General features: G+C 42.1%; 1 protein-coding gene across 4 annotated transcripts in view; it reads left to right on the top strand.

Annotated features, from left to right (window-relative positions):
- Window positions 1-19,358, top strand: part of LOC137043632 (protein unc-13 homolog C) — a 548,445-nt gene that overhangs the window by 184,494 nt on the left and 344,593 nt on the right. The window lies entirely within an intron of this gene.

The following is a 19,358-nucleotide window of genomic DNA, read 5'->3' as shown; positions in this document are numbered from 1 at the left end:
TTTTCAATCTCCTTAAATGTTTTCGCCTGTCTCAAATCAAGCCGTTTGGCCGTGTGACGTCACACGACCCGACACCCCTCCCACGACTGTTGATTGACAGCAGCGTTTCAACTCAGACCCGCCCTGAGTGAGCTCTGTCACAGTCTGCCATTGTGAATAGGCTGGAGCAGAATGTATGGAGCTAGAAATATGACTAAATGATCTGAATTTGAATTGTATAAATCTGAATTATTGACAAGTGTAATCTAACAAAATTGAATAATATGTTGCATTTTACATCGTTCTGAATTTGAATTTTTTTTAATTGTTAAATATAGAACCTTTGAAATTGAACACATCTGAAATGTTTTTATGTCGAAATTGTTTAGACATGTATTTTCAAACAGCAGATATTTTGTTCTGAATTAATCGACTGGAAATATTCAGTTTTTGAAAATACAGATTCAAGATTTCAGATGAAGAAGAAATTCAGATCATCAAATTCAATATTCTAAAATTCAGATCATTAAATTCAATATTCTAAAATTCAGATCATCAAATTCAATATTCTAAAATTCAGATCATCAAATTCAATGTTCTAAAATTCAGATCATCAAATTCAATATTCTAAAATTCAGATCATTAAATTCAATATTCTAAAATTCAGATCATCAAATTCAATGTTCTAAAATTCAGATCATCAAATTCAATGTTCTAAAATTCAGATCGCAGAAATTCAGATCTTACAGAAATTAGGCCAGAGGTCATCAGGGAAGAGTAAAGGATGTCAGAAAAATCCAACGGAGCACCATCTGATCATTTCATTTCCTATTTGTAATGGAATAAAGAGAAAAGATCAAACAACCCCTTTATACTTTTTTGTTTATTTTAGATTAATGCACAGAAAAAGAGATTTTGGCTAGATTTCTCATTTTTCGTGTGGTTTACCGCACAATTAAATAAGGTTGGGTACTGATTAATATTTTATATATCAGATAAACATTTTTTTCTGTGAAACGGGTTAAGTTGCACAGAAAAGTTGCCTGATCTAGGACCTGCCCAGTACAGTTTAAGAAGCGGTAGTCTTCTACTGCTATAAGACTACTATTTTGTTGAACAGACCTGGGCTGAATCTGAAATCGCCCCCTATACCCTCAAATACATACCTGCAAACAAGTTTCAAAATCCGGCCTATCAGGTAGAGTACAGAGTAAATTTTATGTACTGTACAGTGTATTGGGGGGATTTTTGGTGGTATAAATATATTGATTTTGTAGTAATATTCTCATCAGTGTTCTATCAGCTTTTAGGCCTGCTTAAATCTGCATATTTGTGATATTTACCCCAGGGCGTTGTGTCATTTTATAAAGGCCATTTTTTAAATCTTATTAAATGTATGCATTTCATGTTCAATTCTTACATTTGATTAATAAATGCAGTTATATTAGTAAGACACTAGGGCTTTTACCAATCAGATTAATTAATTTAAACTGCAAAAATAAAACAGCAATAAATAATGTTATGAGATTGATGTTCTAAATGTTTGAATATACAAATAAAAAAATGCAATGATACTTTTAAACATGAAACTAAACCGCCAATAGGTGGCAGCAAGTGATCGTCTTAATGAGTGAGTCATTGAGTCGTTCATTCAAATGATTCATTCAAAACGCTGATTCATTCAGTTCAAAACACCGCACTGAGTGTTGTTCCTTTGGAACTATATTCGTCGGTGAAATCATAGTTGAAATAGAACAAAAAAAGTTTTTTGAGTCTAACATGTACGTACCTAATAATGAATTATGCTACACAATTCACGATTGCAATGTATTTGAAATCGTTTAGATTGCTGCTCACTTGTTTTGATTTCTCCACGAATGTCTCACAAAGAGACAGGCAGCGCCAGCCTCAACGCTGTTACCAGAGAAACACTCCATTATCTGTCGCTGTTTACATTGAATATAATAATAAATAAATTATTATCTGGTTATTTTAATGTTTTATTTGTCCTGTCGGGAAAGTAAAACCCTCTTTGATTTGTCCCAGACAAAGATAATGTGGAGCCCTTACAGTCAGTCCTGTGTGTTCATTCATGGTTTCTCTCGTGCTGTAAAGCGGAGGTGATTGGTTCACGTCGTGAGCACCGCCGTTTGCTTGAACTGAGGGCTACAGTGATCTGTGAATGTCACGCCATAGACTGTTAAAAATAGGTCACGCATCATTAGAGCATTTCCCATTATTATTGTTAACAACTTCACCCCCCACCCCCAAAAGACAACTCATCGGATCTACATTCATTCACTTGTTCGAGTTAACTGTATTAGTGGACTTAAGTAGGGTATAGTGAGGGTTTAGGGGGGCAATTTTGGATTCAACCCTGGAGAACGACAGATGACGTAAAATGCTTAGATTTTCTTCACTAATCAGCGATTTGTAAATCACGCACGAAAAATGAGAAATCTAGCCGAAATCTCTTTTTCTGTGCATTAATCTAAAATAAACAAAAAAATATAAAGGGGTTGTTTGATCTTTTCTCTTTATTCCATTACAAATAGGAAATGAAATGATCAGATGGTGCTCCGTTGGATTTTTCTGACATCCTTTACTCTTCCCTGATGACCTCTGGCCTACTTTCTGTAAGATCTGAATTTCTGCGATCTGAATTTTAGAACATTGAATTTGATGATCTGAATTTTAGAACATTGAATTTGATGATCTGAATTTTAGAACATTGAATTTGATGATCTGAATTTTAGAATATTGAATTTGATGATCTGAATTTTAGAACATTGAATTTGATGATCTGAATTTTAGAATATTGAATTTGATGATCTGAATTTTAGAACATTGAATTTAATGATCTGAATTTTAGAATATTGAATTTGATGATCTGAATTTCTTCTTCATCTGAAATCTTGAATCTGTATTTTCAAAAACTGAATATTTCCAGTCGATTAATTCAGAACAAAATATCTGCTGTTTGAAAACACATGTCTAAACAATTTCGACATAAAAACATTTCAGATGAGTTCAATTTCAAAGGATCTATATTCAACAATTAAAAAAATTCAAATTCAGAACTGTGTAAAATGCAACATAATATTCAATTTTGTTAGATTACACTTGTCAATAATTCAGATTTATACAATTCAAATTCAGATCATTTTGTCATATTTCTAGCTCCATAGACATGGTAACTAACATAAGCTTAATTATGTAGATGGTTTATAAATTACTGTCAAAAAATAAATAAATCATGTTGTAACAGTTATTACACTGCATTGATAACGTTTAGCATCACTGACAAGCCGACATTTACAGAAAAAAAGTTTTCATCATTCTGTCAATTAACTAATGTAAACATCAGTAAACACATAGCATTCATTGCTAGTGTTACCCTGCCTGTTCATAAAGACAGATCAGTGACATTACGTTGACCACCCATTCAGAAACGTCCTGTTTAGCCTTAATTGTCGAATTTCGTTGGAGCTGTCGTCTTGTCCCCGTTGTCAGACACCGGTTCATATTGCTAAAGTTGCGCAAAACTCCTCAGAGACTCGCGTGGCCATGCTCTACTGTTGTCAACGGCACACAGCCTGTGTGTGTGTGTGTGTGTGTGTGTGTGTGTGTGTGTGTGTGTGTGTGTGTGTGTGTGAAAGCCCCCAAAGAACAGAGGGGCGGAGTGAGCAAAGCTCATTAGCATTTAAAGCCGTATGCACGAGAACGGCTTGCTGAAAACAGAACTGTTTTTGACCAGGTAAAACTATTTTTCTATTCTGTTTCTAATCTGTTTTAAGATTCCGTTTAATATTTTTTATAATGCAATTTATTTCTGTGAGGGCAATGCTGAAAGATGCCTTGAATAATGATTCAGCACCATGGACAGTTCACACGGGACAAACAATTCTACTGGAATCTAATTCTAGGAACTGTAGAGTGGCAGGAGAACTCCAAAGCATCTCGTGTTTTACTGTCTTGCCGTGGAAAACAGCCCAGAGAGATGCCCAAAATAGCCTGGCATTATGCCCAGTTGTCCATCAAATAAGCCTGGACTGATGTCAGACGGAAGTGCATTGTGGGACAATCATGGGGAGGGAAGTGAGAGTACTAATTTTACCATCCAGATCCCATGATAATTAAATTCCCCCCCCAGCATAAATTCTGATACCTGTATTTCAAGTGATCACAGGTGATATTACGGTGTAATAGCTGGTGTCCTTACAGCTATGTGAGCACTGAGATGATACATTGAATGGCTTGTTAGGATGCTTGATGATTCCTTTGAATTATTGAATTAAAGGGATAGTTCACCCTAAAATTAAATTAAAGCCATCTTTTACTCACCCTGGTGTTGATTCAATACCCTATGTCCTTTTATCCCTTTCGGACCTCAAAAGCAGTTATTTTAAAAATAGTTATGCACGCGCTCCTTCCTATTATGGCAGTGGATAGCGACTATGGTACCATGTTGCGTGTGTGTTTATCTTGGGTGCCATGACAACAGTGCGTGAGCATGAGCGCCGCGCATGCTGAAGGTTTGTACTAGTCATTAGAGAAACATCCTTGCACAGAGTAACAGCTGAGCTCAGTGTTTTGACTGAATAATAGTTTATTTCTCTCAAATCCTTGTAGTATGTCTCCTGGACACTTTACATATATGGAGCGCGTCTCACTGTATCATTGTGTCATACTTTGTATAATTTTTGTTATATAATGTTTTACCATGGTCGCAATCCAATTAAGAAGTAAAAAGTATTGATATTGAAAAAAAAAAAAAAAAAAATCACATTTATCATTCCAAAAAGGACTGACAACTGTGCTGCCACAGATGATATCCTTTCAATATGGGCCAACATTTCTTTGGCTTTCAGCACCTTGTTGAATCAATGCCACGTAGAATTAAGGCAGTTCTGAAGGTGAAAGGGGGTCAAACCTAGTATTAGTATGGCGTTCCTATTCCTAATAATCCTTTAGGTGAGTATGTGTATATACATATATATATATATATATATATATATATATATATATATATATATATATATATATATATATATATATATATATATATATATATATATATATATATATATATATACCACATCCCAAAGATGCTCTATTGGTCTATTGGGTTGAGATCTGGTGACTGTGGGGGCCATTTTAGTACAGTGAACTCATTGTCATGTTCTTTAAATAAAATGAAAAGCTCGTCTTCACTGAATGATGAAGTGCCCGTGTTTTCTCAGCTGTCGCTGCGAATGTTTTGGAATGTTGGAGCTCTGAAACGTCATAAATTCGTGTCGCGGCTGATGTGAACGGTTTTGACGCAAAATATTCGCATGCAAAATATTCTCTTTTTCGTTACGCTTTTTCGCTACGCGTCCGGTGTGAAAGGACCTTAACTCTTGCCGGGCCAATCACATTGTGTATAGAGTCGGTGGGCGGGGACATAATGACGACGGCTGAGTTGCGTTTGCGTGCTTCTAGTAAACACAGAAACTAGCGAACGGCGGTCTTTCAAATCAGCTTTGACCGCGACTCTGGAAGACTTAGAGTTGAGCTTTTCTCTGAGAAAAGAACAAAGAACGGCACTGAAGTCATTCTCAAAAAGGGAAGATGTGTTTGGAGTTTTGCTGACCGGATACGGCAAATGTTTAATCTATCAACAAGCTCTGTTTCACCTTTGTTGCTCTGGTTGGTGGTAGCGCTATCCTATCGGTCTGGCTTGTCAGGCTACATAATGTTAGCTTTATTATTACTTTTTTGATTCCTAAATATTATAAACTTTTTAAATTAATTAAACATTTTAATTAAATTTAGTGAAAGTCTATTATCATCAAACCATGTTTTAAAGATCCACAGTTCTCTTTCCAGTATTCAGAAACTGTTCCAAATTTTCCCCTGAACAATACAAATTTGTATCATCAGCAAACAAAACCAGTTTTAATATTTTAGACACATTACAAAGATCATTTATACAGTCTTGTTCAAAATAATAGCAGTACAATGTGACTAACCAGAATAATCAAGGTTTTTAGTATATTTTTTATTGCTACGTGGCAAACAAGTTACCAGTAGGTTCAGTAGATTGTCAGAAAACAAACAAGACCCAGCATTCATGATATGCACACTCTTAAGGCTGTGCAATTGGGCAATTAGTTGAAAGGGGTGTGTTCAAAAAATAGCAGTGTCTACCTTTGACTGTACAAACTCAAAACTATTTTGTACAAACATTTTTTTTCTGGGATTTAGCAATCCTGTGAATCACTAAACTAATATTTAGTTGTATGACCACAGTTTTTTAAAACTGCTTGACATCTGTGTGGCATGGAGTCAACCAACTTGTGGCACCTCTCAGCTGTTATTCCACTCCATGATTCTTTAACAACATTCCACAATTCATTCACATTTCTTGGTTTTCCTTCAGAAACAGCATTTTTGATATCACCCCACAAGTTCTCAATTGGATTAAGGTCTGGAGATTGGGCTGGCCACTCCATAACATTAATTTTGTTGGTTTGGAACCAAGACTTTGCCCGTTTACTAGTGTGTTTTGGGTCATTGTCTTGTTGAAACAACCATTTCAAGGGCATGTCCTCTTCAGCATAGGGCAACATGACCTCTTCAAGTATTTTAACATATGCAAACTGATCCATGATCCCTGGTATGCGATAAATAGGCCCAACACCATAGTAGGAGAAACATGCCCATATCATGATGCTTGCACCTCCATGCTTCACTGTCTTCACTGTGTACTGTGGCTTGAATTCAGAGTTTGGGGGTAGTCTCACAAACTGCCTGTGGCCCTTGGACCCAAAAAGAACAATTTTACTCTCATCAGTCCACAAAATGTTCCTCCATTTCTCTTTAGGCCAGTTGATGTGTTCTTTGGCAAATTGTAACCTCTTCTGCACATGCCTTTTTTTTAACAGAGGGACTTTGCAGGGGATTCTTGAAAATAGATTAGCTTCACACAGACGTCTTCTAACTGTCACAGTACTTACAGGTAACTCCAGACTGTCTTTGATCATCCTGGAGGTGATCATTGGCTGAGCCTTTGCCATTCTGGTTATTCTTCTATCCATTTTGATGGTTGTCTTCCGTTTTCTTCCACGTCTCTCTGGTTTTGCTCTCCATTTTAAGGCATTGGAGATCATTTTAGCTGAACAGCCTATCATTTTTTGCACCTCTTTATAGGTTTTCCCCTCTCTAATCAACTTTTTAATCAAAGTACGCTGTTCTTCTGAACAATGTCTTGAACGACCCATTTTCCTCAGCTTTCAAATGCATGTTCAACAAGTGTTGGCTTCATCCTTAAATAGGGGCCACCTGATTCACACCTGTTTCTTCACAAAATTGATGACCTCAGTGATTGAATGCCACACTGCTATTTTTTTGAACACACCCCTTTCAACTAATTGCCCAATTGCACAGCCTTAAGAGCGTGCATATCATGAATGCTGGGTCTCATTTGTTTTCTGAGAATCTACTGAACCTACTGGTAACTTGTTTGCCACGTAGCAATAAAAAATATACTAAAAACCTTGATTATTCTGGTTAGTCACATTGTACTGCTATTATTTTGAACAAGACTGTATATAGTACAAACAATTTCGGGCCTAACAATGAACCTTGTGGAACACTGCAAATAACTTTCAAAAGATCTGATTTAACATTTATTTATTTGTACAAAATGATATGTCATCAAGGCTTTTTAACCAAGAGTAAGCAATTCCTGTTATACCATATATTTTTTAATTCCTCTTATACCATATCTCATATTTCATCATTAATAAACCATAATCTATAGTGTCTTTTTTAAAATCTAGAAACACCCCCACAGTATATTCATTCTTATCCAACGAAGAGGAAATCTCTTCTACCAGTTCCATCACTTCCATTTAGCTTGACCTATTTTCTCTAAAGCCATACTGATGGTCACAGTCAAAAGTTTGTGTTTATCTATAAAATTGTCTGTACATAAATATTTTCTCTAACATTTTTGAGAACTGGGAAAGCAGAGAGATCAGTCTGTAATTTGAAATGTATATGTCTATCTATATCCATAATACTTACAACAAGTTTTATTTACATTATTGAATAAGCGGTTTTCCGTTTTTTTTCTTCCAATCTCATTAATTGTATACTCTGTGTGATTGAAAGTTTTAAGATTCAAATTTTCATACTCACAGTTAATAACACAGTCCTTATGTATATTAACAAACTCATTGTCAATATATCTAAATGGGAACACAAAATCCTTATCAATAACCATCATTTTTATTGATGATCCGTATCCGAGTCCATTTAAGAATAACATTCCTCCATATGATCATCACTTGTAAGTTGTAACCACATAGTCCTCGCTTATGCATACTGATCCAATTCTTTGAGTTCTCTTATTATAAGTACTTTAGCTTCTTCAGGTGTTCCATTTACCCGTATCATCACTTTGCAGTTTCTTGTCCATGTAGCTTGTATCTTGTTTTGCATTCAGGTACAACCCTGTACCCTTCAGCTTTTTTTGCCTCTCTCAGTAATGCGATTTTGTGCTTCCGATTCACAAACCGAACAACTATGGCAGGCTTCGCTCTGCTGTTTCTTTGTGGGGGGAACATTATCGCTCTGAATGATCATATTCTTACTTTCAAAGACTTTTGTTACTTGTTTTTTTTTTCCAGTGTTTGTAGCTCCTCAGGAAGAGCATCTTCACCAACGTTATCTCTGGCCTCTACATAAGTTTGATGTGTTGTTTGCAAACCGCTTATAATTAAGTCCTCCATTCTTGTATATTGTTCAAGATCATAAATACTTCTTTTTATTCCTACGATTTTCTTATCCTTCACTTTCCTTTCACAAAGTTCTTTCCTTTCACAAAGCACGGCTTGTTGTTTAGCAACTTTGCTCAACTCGTCCGACATGAAGTTTAGAGATTTCCTGATCACCTCCAACTCTTCCTCAACTGCGTTGCTAATTTTCTTCGGTGGCATTTTCCACTTTTTATTTTGTTTTCAGGCAAAGATTTAATCAGTTTTAAAGTTTGTAGATTTCCTCAAACACCTGATGCTCGCTCTGAGGCCAAGACATTACTGTTCCCAAAACCATGACAGACTTATGTTGAGTGACTTATGAGTCAAGTCAATTCAACTTTATTTATATAGCACTTTTACAATAACGATTGTGTCAAAGCAGCGTCACGTGTTGAACAGGAAAATATTGCAACAAAAATTGATTTGGCTGTACAGTCGTACATAAAACTGTGATGTTATCAGCTCATTTCAATTTATCATATAGCGACAATGTGGGCAGAAAATTAAATAACGCCCTGGGGTAAATATCACAAATATGCAGATTTAAGTAGGCCTATGTAAAGGCTGATAGAACATCTCGGGTTACTATTGTAACCCTTGTTCCCTGAGAGGGAACGAGACACTGCGTCGTCGAGTGACGACACTCTGGGAACGCCCCCAGCGTGACGGCTCTGAAGTATGAATGAAATCAGCCACCAATCCGATTGGTGCAACGTCATGACGTAGTGGGCGACGGCGTACGCGGAAGCTATAAGAAGGCGCCGCCCCAAACAACAGACAGCCTTTGCGATGAAGCGAGCGCTCTACGTGTAGGTGTGGCGACGAGACGCAGTGTCTCCTTCCCTCTCAGGGAACAAGGGTTACAATAGTAACCCGAGACGTTCCCTTTATCGAGGGAACTCAACACTGCGTCGTCGAGTGACGACACTCTGGGAACGTTAATACCCACTATGCCACACCGAAACACGCACATCCTGGCGTGAAGCTGGGAACCAGGCACACTCAGGATGCAAGCACTCTAGCACCCGGCATAGCCGGGAGGTCCAGCTTATAAAATCGTATAAAGGTGTGTGGATTAGCCCAACCTGCCGCCTCACAAATCTCAATAAGTGAGGCTCCTGAAAGGAGAGCCACCGAGGATGCCAAGCCCCTCGTAGAGTGAGCCCTCACGGCCATGGGTGAAGGCATATTGCGCACCCGATAAGCCGTGGCTATAGCCTGCACGATCCAGTTACTAATAGTCTGTCTTGCCGCAGGCAACCCTTTCTTAGGGGGGCCAAAGCACACCAAAAGCTGGTCCGACTTCCTCCAATGGGCTGACCTGTCCAGATAGACCCTCAATGCCCTAACCGGGCAGAGCAGGTGCAGCTTAGCTTCCTCTGTCATCGCGTGAGGCGGAGGATGAAAAGCCTGAAGAAATACTGACCCCATCCCCGTAGATGGGACTTTGGGCACGTAGCCCGGTCTGGTGTGCAAGATAGCTTTCACCCCGCCTGGGGCAAACTCCAAGCAGGTTGGCGTGACCGCCAAGGCCTGGAGGTCCCCCACTCTCCTCAGAGACGTGATAGCGAGGAGAAAAGCTACCTTCAGAGTCAGATTTCTCGCCTCAGCCGACTCCAATGGTTCGAAGGGGGCCTCAGCCAGCCCTTGGCTGAAACCACTGCCAGATCCCAAGCTGGGACTCAGTCTCCTAGCCCCACGGAGAAACCATACAACCAAGTGGTGTCTGCCCAGCGGGCCCCCTTCCAAAGGCGAGTGGAAAGCCCCTATGGCTGCCACATACACCTTCAGAGTGGATGGGGTCAAACCGGCGGAGAAACGGTCTTGAAGGAACTCCAGCACTGAGGCGACTGCGCAGTCAACTGGGTTCACCCCCTTTTCTCTACACCAGCCAGTGAAGACATTCCACTTCAGGTTATACAGTTTCCTCGTAGAGGAAGCCCTAGAGCTGAGAATGGTCTCTACGACCTCTTGTGGCAGACCCTCCTCTAGGTACTGTGCCCCCTCAAGGGCCAGACCCAGAGGTCCCAAAACTCTGGCCTGGGGTGGAATATCACTCCCCCTGCCTGAGACAGCAGATCCCTCCTCAGAGGGACCTGCCATGGGGTTCCGTCTAGAAGTGCCACAATGTCGGAGAACCAAGCTCGGGACGGCCACCGGGGTGCCACTAATAGGAGGCTGATGCCCTCCCGGCGGACTCGCTCTAGAACTCCCGGGAGCAGAATGATCGGGGGAAATGCGTACAGACGCTGCCTCGGCCACGTCTGTGTCATGGCATCCAGCCCCAACGGGGCCGGAGGCCTGAGGCCGAACCACAGCGGGCAGTGGGTCGTTTCTAGAGATGCAAACAGATCCACTTCCACTGGGCGGAACCTCTCGCACATGGCCTCCACCACCTCTGGGTGGAGCCGCCACTCCCCGGGCCTCAGCCCCTGCCTCGACAGGACGTCTGCTCCCTGGTTCTGGTCCCCTGGGATATACATCGCTCTGAGAGACGACAGTTTCCCCTGGGACCACAGGAGGATCTGATGCGCCAACCTGCATAGTGGGTGCGACCTCAAACCCCCCTGGTGATTCAGATACGATACCACTGACATGTTGTCGGATCGTATCAGGACATGGTGGCCGTGAAGGTCCGGGAGAAAGCTCCTCAAAGCTTTGTAAACCGCCAACATTTCCAAGCAATTAATGTGCCAGGAGGAATGTTGGGGTCCCCACAGACCCCTCATGAACCGGCCTTCCATGACCGCGCCCCAGCCCGTGAGGGAGGCGTCTGTTGAAAGGATCTTCCTGCAACATAACGCTCCTAACACAGGCCCTTGGGACAGGAACCTCAGATTTTTCCATATGACGAGGGAACGAATGCATCTGCGCGTTACCCTGATCATACGGAAAGGTTTTCCTCTCGAGGAGAACCCCTTGGTCCCTAGCCACCACTGGAGGGGCCTCATGTATAGCAGGCCGAACAGAATCACGTTGGACGCTGCTGCCATGAGTCCCAGCAGTCTCTGAAACTGCTTCACAGTGCGGCTGTGGCCTAGCTTCATTCCTGAGACCTCCGCCAGTATGGAACCCACCCGTGCGGGAGACATGCTCGCTCGCATCGAGGTTGAGTCCCATACTACACCGAGGAACGTGGTCCTCTGGGCGGGTGTTAACACGCTTTTGGCCATGTTTAGTCTCAGCCCCAAGCACCTGAGATGGGCTAAAACGACATCTCGATGCCGAATCGCCATCTCGCGTGACTGTGCCATAATGAGCCAGTCGTCGATATAATTCAGTACACGGATGCCCTGCAGCCTCATCGGGGCCAGAGCCGCATCTATGCACTTTGTGAAGGTGCGAGGGGAAAGAGCTAGACCGAAAGGAAGTACCCGATATTGGTACGCTTCGCCCCCGAAAGCGAACCTCAGGAACTTCCTGTGGGCAGGAGGGATGGAGACATGAAAGTATGCGTCCTTTAGATCTATCGTGATGAACCAGTCCTCGAACTGGATCAGGCCCACAATCATTTGAATTGTGAGCATCTTGAACCTGAATCTCCTCAGAGACCGATTCAAGTACCTCAGATCTAATATTGGACGTAAGCCTCCACCCTTTTTGGGAACAATGAAATAGCGGCTGTAAAAGCCCGACTCCCTGTCTGGCGGAGGGACCTTCTCTATCGCCTCCTTGACCACCAGAGACTGCACTTCTTGTTCCATAACCTGCCTCTGGGCCGGGGGGACCACGGTCCAGACCACACCGCTGAACTTCGGTGGGGGAGCTCTGAACTGTAATCTGTACCCCCTTCCCACTGTACTCAGGACCCAAGCAGAAATATTCGGGAGGCATGACCATGCGCCGATATATTCTACTAGGGGAACCAGCCTCTCGAGGCTGGTCTCTGGTACCCACCGAACCTCCTGCCCGAACCCCTGAAGCGGCCACCCGGCAGAGCTTAGTCGGGGAGGATTTTCGGTGTGCGCACGCATTCGCTGCCCCGCCGCAAGTCGAATTCGAGGCGGCTGGGACGGCGCACGTACGCAGGAAATCGATGAGGCCCGAAGCGTTGTTAACGGCGGGAACGCAGCATCGATTTCCCCAGAGCTGCGGGTTCGGAACGACCTCGGTCGTCCGCCCCCGGGAGGGCCAGCTCTGAGCGATCCCGCCGCAGCTAGGACCGCTTGCCAGAAGCCTTCTTCGCCTGAAGGACTTCCCTCAAGTCGCCCTTCGGCTTAGAAAACTTCTGGCGAGAACGTCGCCTCCTTTGCCAGGCTCCCTCGGGAGGGGCGCGGGAAGCGACGCTCTCCTTCTGCGCCTGCCTATGGGCACTGGCGGAGGGCCGGGACTGGCCACCAGAGACCTCCCTGCTGGCTACAGGAGGCCCCTGGCGGCGAGGGAGGTACTGCCGGAAAGCCGCCGAATGCTTCCTCACCTCCTGGAATCTCTCGACGACGCTGTTGACTGCGTCGCCGAAGAGACCCACAGGAGCTATCGGGGAATCCAGAAGAAAGGATTTCTCCTTCATCCCCGATAGGTTCAACCAGAGGTGTCTCTCCACGCACACCATGCCAGCCATAGAGCGGCCGATAGCACGGGCCGTCTCTTTGGTGACGCGGAGAGACAAGTCGGTAGCTTTCCGCAGCTCTGTAATATCGTCCGGTGACGGACCCTCTCCCTCATCGAGCTCCTTGAGGAGCTCAGCTTGGTAGGCCTGCAGTACCGCCATGGTGTGCAGACAACTACCAGCTCTCCCGGCCGCTCGGTAAGCCCTGCCCACGAGGGACGACGTGTCCCTGCATGGCTTGGTGGGCAGGACAGGGGCTTTCAGGGACGCTGCTGCCTCGGGAGACAGATAGCTCGCTAACGCCTCCTCGACGCGAGGCAGCGTCCCATAGCCAGCCTCAGCCGCGCCCACAACACACCCGAAGCCGAGAACTGGGGGTGTCGATAGGCGCGACGAGTACGGTTTTCCCCAGGATTTGCACAACTCATTGTGCAAAAAACGGGAAAAATGGCAAGCCCATGCGTGGCGGCTGAACACGCTTTTTGAAGAAGCGTCCATCCAACCTGCTCACAGGCTGGACTTCCACCTCTTCCTGTGGCCAGTCGATGTTGAGTTTGGCCACAGCACGTGTCAGCACGTCCACAAGCTCTTCTTGAGCGGGAGAGTGAAGAGGTGAATTCACCTGCACTCCGCCCGCCTCCAGGCTGAACTGATCTGTCCCCTCGGAATCAGACAGCATCAGCACTGGGTTATCGACCTCGTGGGAAGAAGCCGCAGCGCGGGCTTCCTCACGAGGCGGAAGAGCGTCTGAATCATCGGACGAGGATTGGGAAGATGCCTCAGCATGCCCGCCTCCCGTCGTGAGATCCAGTTGTGAGCCCCAGGATCTACGCCGCCGCGCTGCCTCGACAGTCGCGGGACCAGATCCACGAGGCTTGCGAGCCTGGCCGCTCTCAGTGAACATGGCCAGCCGTGAGCACAGCACCCGGAGTGGAAGCCTCTCACACTCGCTGCAGGCGGCACCCTCAAGCGCCGCCTGAGCGTGCTGCGCCCCGAGACACTGCACACACAGCTGGTGTGTGTCAGAGCCCGTAATGTAGCGCGGGCACGGATGAACACACCTTCTGAACTGCTCGCTTGCCATGCTTAATAATAAGGACTGGGAAAGACAACAGTAAATAGACAAACAATATTCACACAGAGCGCCTCGCTGAAGAGCAAAGACTGTCTGTGTTTGGGGCGGCGCCTTCTTATAGCTTCCGCGTACGCCGTCGCCCACTACGTCATGACGTTGCACCAATCGGATTGGTGGCTGATTTCATTCATACTTCAGAGCCGTCACGCTGGGGGCGTTCCCAGAGTGTCGTCACTCGACGACGCAGTGTTGAGTTCCCTCGATAAAGGGAACACTGATGAGAATATTACTTCATAATTACCCCCCCCCCCCCCCAATAAATTTTACAGTACATACAATTTGCTATGTACTCTCCCTGATGGGCCCAAAGTTAATCAAATCAAATTGTGACATTTGTGACTATGTCCAGAGCTATAGTGTAAATGTTTTTACATGAAACAAATGTTATCTTTTACCTTAATTTTCTTGTCAGAGCGCTCCAAAATGCTCCGTTTACATGTTAAAAACACAAACTACTGGGAAGCAATGCCCCAGTTCCCCTAAAAGTATTTAATTTGGAAACATGTCACCTTTTTCACCACTTGTCAGTTTGCAGGTATTAATATTGTTGTAGCTGTCAATCTTTCTGAGGTTATTAGAAATAAAAGAAATGCGGTCATTGAGTGAGACAAAAACCATGTTAAGTGTTTGAGGAGGAATAGGGGGAAATGCTAACTTGAACAAAAATGGCATGTAGTTATAAAAAAAAAAATATATATATATATATATATATATATATATATATATATATATATATATATATATATATATATATATATATATATATATATAAAACAAAAACAAAAAACACTTGCTTTTGTAGGAGTCCTACACATTCCTGATCTTGTTGTCAACAAATCATGATTTTTTTTTTTTTTGTGACCTCGTAGTCGTAAAACATCCAAACTTATTATTTCCATAAAGCATCCTATTCCACTTAACTGCCATGTCATTTTGACTTTGAAGAGACAAAGTAACATCTTGAAATTTCCTAATATTACCTGTCACTATGGTTACAGGCATTATAAATGAGTTTGAGCATTAGTTCTCAACATTTCTGACTCCACAGTCCTCAACAAAATTCAAATAGGTTTCCTCTACATCTACATCTACAGTTTGTTTTTTGTTTTTTTGTTTTTTTCTTTTGGATTAAAATAAATCACTAAGTTTATAAAAAATAAATAAATTATGAACTGAATGTTCTTCAGGGATTCCACTCTTATTAAGCAATGAATTTACATGACTTTTCCAGTCGTTTGTGATTTACTTTATAATGATTAAAGGATTAAAATATGTTACTTTTTTGGGATTCCCTGTTTTATTTTGTAGAAACCATGGAAACACCAGAGACAGTTTAATATAATATATCTTTTATTAGACAAGGTGGCTAGCCTGACAAGCCAGACCCACATCAAGATGTTTGGTCTGGAAACTCACCATTGACAGGGCTCAATCTGAGGGGCGGGATAAACGGTTGTCTTTTAAACTCCCTCTGCACGCGATAGGATAGCGCTACCACCAAGCAGAGCAACGAAGGTGAAACAGAGCTTGTTGATAGATTAAACATTTGCTGTATCTGGTCAGCAAAACTCCGAACACATCTTCCCTTTTTAAGAATGACTTCAGTGCCGTTCTTTGTTCTTTTCTCAGAGAAAAGCTTAACTCCAAGTCTTCCAAAATCGCGGTCAAAGCTGATTCGAAAGACCGCCGTTCGCCAGTTTCTGTGTTTACTAGAAGCATGCACACGCAACTCGGCCGTCGTCATTATGGCCCCGCCCACCGACTCTATACACGATGTGATTGGCCCGGCAAGAGTTAGGCGAATACAGCTCAGAAGGGTATTGAGAGTTGCTAGACGACAATCGTGGGCAGATTAGATTTGCTGCCGCTAGGGTGCGTCTAGATTTCTAGGCTACAAAGGTGGCAACTGTTTGGAGACATTTATAGACAGAAGACTAATCATTGATATATATCTCAACACATTTAGTCTTATTTTTTAAATCTCTTTTTTTGATTTACCATGAGTATCGTGTTTTACTATGACTTGTGCTGTGTTCCAGGCAAGTTTTTGAGCCCGTATGTTATGACTTTAAACCACGACTTTGTAGTGTTCCAGGCAAAGTCACTGCAGACTGCCTAAGCACAAGGAATTGTGGTAGCTAGATGTAAACAGATCATGGTGGACCGTATGGGGCTAATGCTCATTTGCAATCATTTCTATTGCCATAGTTGCTTACTCTTTGCTTTGTTTGAGGGAAGTTGAGGAAAATCTGTTTTACCTTTTTATTTTGCATTATTTGTACATCCTCAGGGGGCTGCCATGTTGTTTTGCAGACTATGTGATGTCAGAGCACGTAACTTGAGTACATCGATCTAGTACGAGTTCATGGGTGGGAAGTCACAGGTTTGACTGAGGTTCCAGTACACTTTTACAGGTAGAAGGTTGGAAAAACACAAGTTATGGGTTTCCTGGAATGCAGCATTTTACATGGGATGATTACCGGTTTCATAATAAACCACAATAAAATGTACTGACGGTTAGTATTATTGCTTAAAATGTTATTATTATTTATTACATGGCTCTGTGAAATACTTGATTCTGATTGGTCAATCGCGCATTCCAGCGTTATGTTATTTCCAGATAACAACCGCTCATACGGGTAATACGAGTTATCTTCGATGGTACTACTTCTATGCTTAACGCTGGCGCCATCTTGTGGCTTAAACAGCCGTGGGTTACAATGGAAGCCTTCAAGGCAGGTTTCCTTTATAAAGTTTTTAATATAGATATTTTTCTTACACAAACGCATCGATTCGAATCAGAAGGCTCTATTAACCCATCGGAGTCGTGTGGAGCACGTTATTTGACGGACAGCTACTGCTTGGATTAACATTAGCCTTGACTTTTTAAATATAACTCAGATTGTATTTGTCTGAAAGAAGAATGTCACCTATGATAACTTGAGGGTGAGTAAATCATAGTCTTGGTTTCATTTTTGAGTGAACTAACCGTTTCAGCATTCATTTTCAACATTTAGCATGGGCATTTGGCGAATCTTCAGCAATAGATAAAGGCTTAAAGCAGGTTGGAACTGTTTTTCTTCGCAGAAGCTTTGCGTAAGAGCTAATAAAATAATTAATCTCAAGACAATATTTTGTGTCTAAAAATTATTTATTTGAGACTAGTAGCCGTGTAATAAGCGGGATAATGTACACCCAGCCGGTTGTTATCGCAGAATAAACCCCTTCAGAGTGATGCAAGACCCCTCCGCTTCATGTCGGGGTCCTTATCACTCTGTCGGGGTTTATTCTGCGATTACAACCGGCTGGGTGTACATTATCCCTTACTTAAAACCGTGTTTGATTATTGCGATTTTTAACTCATTAGTCGGGGTAAATCCTTGAATTTTTGAAGTAATTCTTGAAGGACCAAATCTGAGGCAGGTATAGTCATATTTTGGCTTTTACCTTAAGTCCTAAGGGAAACTCAATTGGGGATGGTCACCCGGTCTGCAGAACATGCGCAAAGAAAGTCATTGCAATAGCGAGAAACGCTACAAATCTGCAGAATCGTCTTCATAACCAGCTCCCATAGCGATCGCAGGGAGCTTTGGAGCCAGTTAACTTTGACCTCAATACAAAAACTAAGTCTGGGAAATAATTGGACACAAAGTTTAGAATTAAAATATTTGATCTCACTCACCTGTAATTAACGTGAAGCTTCCACAAAGAAAAGTTTACAGCATGTGGCTTTGAGCCTAAGACGAACAAACAAGTTCAGAAAAGACTATTAAAGGGTTAGTTAATCCAAAAACGAAATTTATATCATTATTGACTTACCCTAATGTTGTTCCACATCCGTAAGACCTCCATTCATATTCAAAACACAGTTTAAGATATTTTATATTTAGTCCGAGAGTGTATGCATGTGTATGCACGCTATACTGTCCATGTCCAGAAAGGGAATAAAAACATCATCAAAGTAGTCCATATGTGACATCAGTTAGTTAAATAGAATCTCTTGAAGCATCGGAAATACATTTTGGTCCAAAAAATAACAAAAACTACAACTTTATTCAGCATTGTCTTCTCTTCCGTGTTTGTATTCAATCTTCAAATAAAGATTCAAATAGTTGTGAATCAACAGATTGATTCATGATTCGGATCGTGTGTCAAACTGCTGAAACCACGTGACATTGGCGATCCGAATCATGAATCAAACACTGATTCATAACCATTTGAATCTTTATTTCAGGAGTGAATATTTGAGGGTGAAATAATCCTTTAAGGATTGACATTTAAGGGGTAATAATGTATATTCATTGTACACTCATCACACAGATTTTTTCCCCCACATAAATAATTATTATATTTTATGCATTTATTTGATAAATTATAGTTTATAAATCCATTTTGTGCAGCATACAAAACAATCTACAAAATTAAAAAAATGCGGGCCAGGAGGCGGGTCGGGTAACGTTACAATATTTTCTTTTTTGCGGTCCAATGAGCGGGTGGGTTAGCTGAAAACGTTGTTCGGGTGCGGGTTGTTTATACATTGACCCTTCCATCACTGGTTGTTACTGATGATGGCCATTATAAGGAAGGAAATGCCACATAATAGAATCTTGCTTTAAAAAAACTGCAAAACTGCTTGTTTTAGTTGTCGTTTGTTGGTTTTCAACTTGTTGAAGTTTTTTCAATGTGTGCATCAGTTCTTTTGAACAAAACTGTGATTATATTGATAATTGTGATATAAAATTTTCCTACCATCCCATCCCTGGAAGAAGCGGAAGCGGTGCCTTGTGGCATAATAAAAGCTCCGCTGCTGTCAAGCTCGTCTCTCATTAGCATTGCTTCATGCTACAGTAACGTTAATAATCTTATCCATTAACATGATTTTTGCCCG

The sequence above is a fragment of the Pseudorasbora parva genome, chromosome 16 (genome assembly GCF_024679245.1).
Source record: "Pseudorasbora parva isolate DD20220531a chromosome 16, ASM2467924v1, whole genome shotgun sequence".
Classification (NCBI taxonomy): Eukaryota; Metazoa; Chordata; class Actinopteri; order Cypriniformes; family Gobionidae; genus Pseudorasbora; species Pseudorasbora parva.
The sequence above is the reverse complement of the archived record's forward strand: the minus strand, read 5'-3'. Positions and strand labels throughout refer to the sequence as shown.